Source organism: Pseudochaenichthys georgianus, unplaced genomic scaffold, assembly GCF_902827115.2.
Source record: "Pseudochaenichthys georgianus unplaced genomic scaffold, fPseGeo1.2 scaffold_534_arrow_ctg1, whole genome shotgun sequence".
Lineage (NCBI taxonomy): Eukaryota > Metazoa > Chordata > Actinopteri > Perciformes > Channichthyidae > Pseudochaenichthys > Pseudochaenichthys georgianus.
Window position 1 is genome coordinate 104,321 of NW_027263095.1, and position 9,062 is coordinate 113,382.

The 9,062-nt window shown below is 44.2% G+C and overlaps 1 pseudogene; it reads left to right on the forward strand.

Annotated features, from left to right (window-relative positions):
* Window positions 1-3,118: 3,118 nt before the first annotated feature.
* LOC117443090 (olfactory receptor 13C2-like) lies at window positions 3,119-7,550 on the forward strand (annotated as a pseudogene).
* The last annotated feature ends 1,512 nt before the right edge of the window (window positions 7,551-9,062 follow it).

Sequence of the window (9,062 nt, forward strand, 5' to 3'; positions counted from 1 at the left end):
TGAGTCCGGGGTGATGCCTAGAAACTCAATGGAGGTTGTTGGCCCTGAGGTTTTCTCTTCAGACAGAGGAATGCCAAGGTCTGAAAAATGTTGGTATGAGTGTGCTCAGCCCGTGGCAGGGGGGTGAGGATGGTGGAGTGACAGTGAGAAAGTCGTCGAGAAGATGGAGCACATAGGGGAGTCTGTGGTTGTTTGTCAAGATCCGGCACAGAGCTTCTGAAAGGGAATCAAAGATTTTGGGACTGCTTCTGCAGCCGAATGTGAGGCGTACTGAGAAGTAATAGACTCCCTTCCAGTACGCTCCAAAGACACGCCAGGAGTCTGGGTGAATAGGCAAGATCTTGAGTGCACTGGTGATGTCTGCCTTAGAGAGCCATGCTCCCCGGCCTGCTGAGCGGATGAGGGTGATGGCGTGATCGATGTTTGCGTATTGCATCGAAAAGTCTGGGCTTGGAGTGACGCTGTTAATGCTCGGGATGGCTGAGCCGTGTGGAGAAGACAGGTCTATTATGAGCCTCTTTTCCCGGAGTATTTCCGAGTAGCTATGCCTACTGGACTGATGCGGACACTGGAAAGGGGGGACTATCGAATGGCCTATCATGAATCCTTCTTTGACTTCTTTGGCCAGTAAGATGTCGAAGGTGTGAGGTTCTGTTAAAGCGGACTGACGGTTGTGGGAGATGTGAGATGTGTCAGGCAGTATTGCTATGCCTGGGGGAAACTATGGGTGAAGCCATTGTTGAGAAAGTAAACAAACTATCAGGATGATTCACTGAGGCGGTAGCTAAGTTGCTTATCTTGACGGGTGTGCTGAGGTGCCGTGCTAGTCAATCTGCTGGTGTAGTTGGGTTGTGAGGGCAGGTGCTCCTGGCATGAGCGCCGCCGCAGAAAGAGCAGATGTGCATGAGGCGGCAGCTAGAAAGAGAGCAGCCTAGGTCATTGAAATTGTTGCGCACTATTCTGCCTCCCTGGTAGAGGATTGGCCTTCCGCGTCTGTCGACGCCCTTTGAAACGGGGGTGTTGGCTGGTGAACGTTTGTTTGCGGGCCTAGGGATGATGGGAGTGCGGCAGGTGACAGGCGGTTGAAGGTTGAGGCGTTGCCTCTTGAAGGAAAGGGGAGTGAGCGGGGTGGCTCGGGTGGTGGGGCGCTGACTGACCACGCTGAGGCCGGGTGGGAGGGGGCTCCGCATAATTGGCAAGAGAGGGATCCGCGTGCTGCAAAGATGCGGCAGTAAAGCTCGGAGTCCAGAGCGCCCCAGTATGTTCCCTGGTTGAACTGCTTGATGCGACCGGCGGCTTGTCTAGCAAAGTGGACGTGGTAGGTGTAAAAACCTGAGTCTCCGAAGTGTAAGGCCATGTCGAGCTCTATGAGGAGGTCGTCCAACTCGGTTCTGCGTGTGGGATAGACTGAGCAGATGACGTCGCGGTAAAGGGAAAAAGCTAGGGCGAACTCTGCGAGGGTTAAGTCCTTAGACCTCAGAGGTGATGGATTTCGCAGCTGGACTAAACCGAAGTTGGTCTGTATTTTGTATTTCCCTGGGCAGGCTAGTGTCGATGATTGATGGCTGTAGTAGCTGAGCCAAGTCTACGTAGTTACCTAGGAGAATCTGCTGGCGCAAGACGGGGGACACGGGGGAAGGGAGATAGACTGAGGAGGCTGGCTGGATGGGTGGGTGGTGTTGCTGTAGCTAGAGTGGAGCTGGTTGCACAGGGAGGATGGGGTAGGGATGGGGAAGGGATGAGGTAGGGATGGGGGAGTGGGGGGGGAAAGGATATACCAGTTGGGAAAAGAAGGTACTGGGTCGGCTAATGGGTTAGCATGTAGCATGGCCCCTTGGGTTACTGGGTGAGGTGCTGTTGCTACGGGGTTAGCTGCTAAAGGAGGAAGGTAAGCAGAAGCTGGGTTGCTGTGGACTGCTGAAGGTAGAGAAGAAGAAGAAGAAGAAGAAGAAGAAGAAGAAGAAGAAGAAGAAGAAGAAGAAGAAGAAGAAGAAGAAGAAGAAGAAGGGATGGAGGGATGTATGTGCAAGGGGATTTTGTGAAGCCTGTGAGCACAGGGATGAGAGAAAGGTTGACATGAGCTGCGACATGTCAGACACAGAGAGAGCAGGCACAGAGGGCAATACGACCGGGGGGTGCTGGTGAGTCGAGCTGTGGTTGGCCCTGGAGCAGGAAGAGCTGTGTGTCTCGTTGCTCTTGCCGTTGTGCTGCTGTAGGCTTTGTAGAGGTTGAACAGTCTAGCCTTGTTGTCATTTTGGTGAAAGTGGATGCCGTTTTCTTTCAGGAAACGTTGGAGTTGAATGACTGTCCACCTCCGTAGTTCGGGCTCTGTAGTTCGGGCTCCGTTTCGGAGCGTGGCTCCGTTTCGGAGCGCGGCTCCGTCCGAGAGGCGTGTCGAGTGCGCCGCTGCGAGTGGCCGGGGGCTGCTAATGAGGCAGGCTGCCGTTGATGGGGAGATTGGAGCTGGCTGTGCCTGTTGTGGCCTGTTGTGAAGAGTTCAAGTATCTCGGGGTCTTGTTCTCGAGTGAGGGAACAATGGAGCGTGAGATGGGCCGGAGAATTGGAGCAGCGGGAGCGGTACTGCAGTCGCTTTACCGCACCGTTGTGACGAAAAGGGAGCTGAGCCAGAAGGCAAAGCTCTCTGTCTACCGGGCCATTTTCGTTCCTACCCTCACCTATGGTCATGAAGGATGGGTCATTACCGAAAGAACGAGATCGCGGATACAAGCGGCCGAGATGGGTTTTCTCCGCAGGGGGGCTGGCGTCTCCCTTAGGGATAAGGTGAGAAGTTCGGTCATCAGGGAGGGACTCGGAGTTGAGCCGCTCCTCCTTCGCGTCGAAAGGAGCCAGTTGAGGTGGTTCGGGCACCTAGTTAGGATGCCACCTGGGCGCCTCTCTAGGGAGGTGTTCCAGGCACGTCCAGCTGGGAAGAGACCAAGGGGTAGACCTAGGACCAGGTGGAGGGATTATATCTCTTCGCTGGCCTGGGAGCGCCTTGGGACCCCCCAGTCAGAGCTGGTTGATGTCGCCAGGGAAAAGGAAGTTTGGGGCTCTCTGCTGGAACTGCTACCCCGAGACCCGACCATGGATAAGCGGGAGAAGATGGATTGATGGATGGATGTATTTTGTGATCATGTTCACAGTTTATGTTCTGATCATCTGCAGTAATTCCACTATTGTGTGCATCATTGTTATTCCAGGGTTCGTACGGTCATTGAAAACCTGGAAAAGTCATGGAAATTCAAAATGCAAATTCCAGGCCCTGGAAAAGTTATGGAAAACAATATTTTTCCCAAAGTTTTTGAAAAGTCATGGAAATGTAACTAAAGTTGCGTCAAATATAATTTACATTTGATCTAATCTCCGAAATAATCTGCGGTCGCGTGCTGTTATGTGCCATCATGACGCGCATGGTGTTATTTTTTAATATATGAAGTGCGAGCTGTGTGCTCGAGTCTTCCTGCCTGTCGGCTGAACTCTGCTGCTCCGGGATGAAGGTCAGCTACAGTATCTACGGCGCGTTCGTTAACTGTGCGGAGTCACTGTGGCACAGACTGCACCGCTGGTGAACAGCTGTTAGAACGGGCCGTTCAGGTGTTCAGAGCAGAGCCGCAGAGCGTGATGTGAACTGAAACGTTTTTATGTCGCAATATTATTTAAGGAATCGTTGAGCTAGCTAACTAGCATAAATTGTCACTATCTGCTAACGTTAGCTTTAGCCTTCGTTTTCTAATAGTTTTTTTCATAGGCTATAAACAGAGGTGGTAAAGGAATAGATATTTACTAGAGTAAAACTAAAAGTACTCAGATCTTGTACTTTAGTAGAAGTACTCAGATATTGTCCTTGAGTAAAAGTAGAAGTACTCAGATCTTGTCCTTGAGTAAAAGTAGAAGTACTCAGATATTGTACTTGAGTAAAAGTAGAAGTACTCAGATGTTGTACTTGAGTGAAAGTAGAAGTACTCAGGTCGTGTACTTGAGTAAAAGTAGAAGTACTCAGATCTTGTACTTGAGTAAAAGTAGAAGTACTCAGACCTTGTACTTGAGTAAAAGTAGAAGTACTCAGATATTGTACTTTAGTAGAAGTACTCAGATCTTGTACTTAATAAAAGTAGAAGTACTCAGATCTTGTTCTTGAGTAAAAGTAGATGTACTCAGATCTTGTACTTGAGTAAAAGTAGAAGTGCTCAGATTTTGTACTTGAGTAAAAGTAGAAGTACTCAGATCTTGTTCTTGAGTAAAAGTAGAAGTACTCAGATGTTGTACTTGAGTCAAAGTAGAAGTACTCAGGTCTTGTACTAGAGTAAAAGTAGAAGTACTCAGATCTTGTACTTGAGTAAAAGTAGAAGTACTCAGATCTTGTACTTGAGTAAAAGTAGAAGTACTCAGATATTGTACTTTAGTAGAAGTACTCAGATCTTGTTCTTGAGTAAAAGTAGATGTACTCAGATCTTGTACTTGAGTAAAAGTAGAAGTGCTCAGATTTTGTACTTGAGTAAAAGTAGAAGTACTCAGATCTTGTTCTTGAGTAAAAGTAGAAGTACTCAGATGTTGTACTTGAGTCAAAGTAGAAGTACTCAGGTCTTGTACTTGAGTAAAAGTAGAAGTACTCAGATCTTGTACTTGAGTAAAAGTAGAAGTACTCAGATCTTGTACTTGAGTAAAAGTAGAAGTACTCAGATATTGTACTTTAGTAGAAGTACTCAGATCTTGTACTTGAGTAAAAGTAGAAGTACTCAGATCTTGTACTTGAGTAAAAGTAGAAGTACTCAGATATTGTACTTTAGTAGAAGTACTCAGATCTTGTACTTAATAAAAGTAGAAGTACTCAGATCTTGTTCTTGAGTAAAAGTAGATGTACTCAGATCTTGTACTTGAGTAAAAGTAGAAGTGCTCAGATTTTGTACTTGAGTAAAAGTAGAAGTACTCAGATCTTGTTCTTGAGTAAAAGTAGAAGTACTCAGATGTTGTACTTGAGTCAAAGTAGAAGTACTCAGGTCTTGTACTAGAGTAAAAGTAGAAGTACTCAGATCTTGTACTTGAGTAAAAGTAGAAGTACTCAGATCTTGTACTTGAGTAAAAGTAGAAGTACTCAGATATTGTACTTTAGTAGAAGTACTCAGATCTTGTTCTTGAGTAAAAGTAGATGTACTCAGATCTTGTACTTGAGTAAAAGTAGAAGTGCTCAGATTTTGTACTTGAGTAAAAGTAGAAGTACTCAGATCTTGTTCTTGAGTAAAAGTAGAAGTACTCAGATGTTGTACTTGAGTCAAAGTAGAAGTACTCAGGTCTTGTACTTGAGTAAAAGTAGACGTACTCAGATCTTGTAATTGAGTAAAAGTAGAAGTACTCAGATCTTGTACTTGAGTAGAAGTAGAAGTACTCAGATATTGTACTTTAGTAGAAGTACTCAGATCTTGTACTTAATAAAAGTAGAAGTACTCAGATCTTGTTCTTGAGTAAAAGTAGATGTACTCAGATCTTGTACTTGAGTAAAAGTAGAAGTACTCAGATCTTGTTCTTGAGTAAAAGTAGAAGTACTCAGATGTTGTACTTGAGTCAAAGTAGAAGTACTCAGGTCTTGTACTTGAGTAAAAGTAGAAGTACTCAGATCTTGTACTTGAGTAAAAGTAGAAGTACTCAGATCTTGTTCTTGAGTAAAATTAGAAGTACTCAGATCTTGTACTTGAGTAAAAGTAGAAGTGTTCAGATTTTGTACTTGAGTAAAAGTATAAGTGCTCATATCTTGTTCTTGAGTAAAAGTAGAAGTACCAGAGTGTAGGAATACTATGTTACAGTAAAAGCATTCAAAATGTTCCTCAAGTGAAAGTAGAAAAGTATTCTCATCAAAATATAGTGAAAGACAGTAAAAGTAGTGATTGTGCAGATTGGTCCATTTCAGAATAATATATATGATATGTTTTATAATGATTGATCATGAAAATGTTCTCAAAGCTGGTGAAGGTGCAGCTAGTCTGAATGGCTTTGTAGACTGCAGGGTAGCTGGTGGATTTACTCCAGGTGGAACTGAAGTCTGATTCAACACTTGATTATATTTCACATCATTCATCCACATAACTAAAGGTATTAAATACATCTAGTGGAGTAAAAGTACACCATGTACCTCTGAACTGTAGAGGAGAAGAAGAACAAAGTAGCAAAACATTGAAATACTTAAAGTACAAGTATCTCAAAATTGTACCCAAGTATAGTACTTGAGTTTATGAACTTAGTTACTTTACACAACTGGCTATACAGATAGAAAGACTAAGCCTTGCACAGAGGCATGAAAATACATTTACTCAACAGTGCTGCCAGAATGATAAACTGACTGCTGCACAATTAAAATAAAAGCTTTTGTATATTTCTATTAGATGTGACTCTCTGGCGTTTCTGTTATTATTACCTGCTGCTTTAGTTGCTCTGACTGCTAAACTCCTCTGTTATTCCTAAACCGATATTCCGTGGGGTCAGGGGTCGGGTCCTTGTCACCTTTTTCATACCTGATGACTTTGCCTTCCTGACGGCAGTTGCTTTAGCGAGTAGAAGCTAGTAAGCCTACTATTTGATTTGTTTTAGATAGGCACTACATGTTTCATATGCAGACCTTATTTTCCTGTTCCATGTTCAAATACAACATTTTTCGTGCTAATTTTTTTTGGTCCTGGAAAATCAGGTAAAGGTCATTAAGAAGTCATGGAGAAGTGTATGAACCCTGTTATTCACAAAAGCCTCCATGAGCCTATGTACATCACATCACATGTCACTTGTTAGACGTACATGTACGTACCACACGTACATGTTCATTGCAGCTTTGTTGATTGACTCTGTTCTTTATAGCACCAATATTTACCCCAGGCTTCTGATTGACTTGTTATCAGAGAAACAGATCATATCTTCTCGAGCCCGTCTGTTTCAAAATGTGATGAATATGACTTTGACCTTTTCAGAGTCTTCCCTGCTGGCAGCCAGGGCCTGCGACAGATACGTGTCTCTGTGGAAACCTCTGCATTATCAACCATCGTGAGGAAAAGAACTGTCGATGTCTGTCTGGTTTTGTCTTGGCTTCTGCCGACTTGTGAGACTGCAGTGGGGTGTATTCTTTATTCTAATAGCAAACTCTGCATTTTTACTATTAGGGGGATTTTTGTAACAATTCGATTTACGATCTTCAGCGTGTGAGCTCGAGCGCTCTCTCTGTATGTGGAGTGTTCATGTTGGTAAATCTGTCCCTTCTGCCTCTTATCTTCATACTGTTTACATACACCAGGAGACTTATACTATCATATCAACATGGTGGAGAATACAGGAGAAAAGCTGCACAGACCTGTTGACCCCACCTGTTGGTTTTAATCAGCTGTCCCTGTTTATTTGATTTAGATGTTGTTATAATTCGTCTAGGGTTAAATATTCCCAAAATGACACGTTTGATATTGACTTTGCAAATAGTTTCCTATCGCTCCGTCTTCAACCCAATCATATACGGACTGAACGTGAAAGAAATCTCTGAACACCTTAAATTGTTGTTGTGTGGGATCAAATCACACTAATGTCACCTGGGTTGGGACAGCAGTGTCCACAGAAGCTGATGTAATGAGGGTCTTTAGGGCCCCCCCCAAAATCATGAATCAGCTAAATATTGTCTGTCTTACACAGAAACGTTTGGCAAATACAAAAAAGTCTAGTTTTAGTTGCGTCTCTAGGTAAGACTGGAAAGTGTGTATGTGTGTCTATTAGTGTGTGTGTGTGTGTGTGTGTGTGTGTGTGTGTGTGTGTGTGTGTGTGTGTTGGCCTCTCAGTAATATGATGCAATGTGTTCAGATCACAGCCGTGTCCACAGAAGCTGATGTAATGAGGGTCATTAGAGCCCCTCCCCCCCCTCTCCGACTACAGCCAGTGTACAAAGAGCTAATTATGACCCAGTGGTCCCAGTGAGTCTCGGGGGGGGGGGCTCTGTCGTCACGAACACAACACACACTCACCTGAGCTGCTGAGTAGCTGAGGTGATTATCTCAGTACTTGGTCCGAGGCGGTCAACAGAAAAGTTTTCTCCTTCGTCCTCTGAGGAGAGAAACTTTGGCCTGTTAGCAAACACATTAACGACAACTTTATAAGATCATTTAATACATGGTTATATAATATACAGAGAAATACAAAATAATATGATGTAACACGTTATAATAAATAACATCAATAATAATGAAGTGGGACTTAATGATGTTTTCTGTAATCCACTCAAACATCCAAAATCCAGATTAAGGATTACGTTTTACTGTCTTTGTCTGACACACACACACACACACACACACACACACACACACACACACACACACACACACACACACACACACACACACACACACACACACACACACAACACACACACACACACAACACACACACACACACACACACACACACACACACACACACACACACACACACACACACACACACACACACACACACACACACACACACACACACACACACACACACACACACACACACACACACACACACACACACACACACACACACACACACACACTTTTCATCACTTTAGGGAAACAAACTCCTCAAAAGTTAGCATTACATAACTCTTCATGAACATATTCAAACATGACATGTCAGAAAGCGTGTAATGTAAAAGATAACTGTGTTAATGTCCGTAATGAGGGGGGGGGGGGGGGGTTCATGGTGATATCTGTTAGTTTATTGGTTACCCTATTCTCCTGTAGTGTGTACCACATGTCTGAGTTTTACAATCCACCTCTCCTCCTCAGAAGTCTCCACTTCAGAGTCCCTTACTGTGCATCCTTCCTCTGCACATTGTGAGGCTTCTTACACACACAGACTGCCTTTCACTTAAAAGCTTAACATATAATGTACCGGTCACATCCTCACGATGCTGATGGCAAACACTCTACCGATGCAATAGGGAACGTTCGGAGTGCCTCATAACAGCCTTCATAAAGATCTCATCAGCATCAGAACCAGAAGTCCTTTATGCGTCCCGCATCGTGGAAATGTTCATGAACAGCAGATCGTGCAGGTAAGGT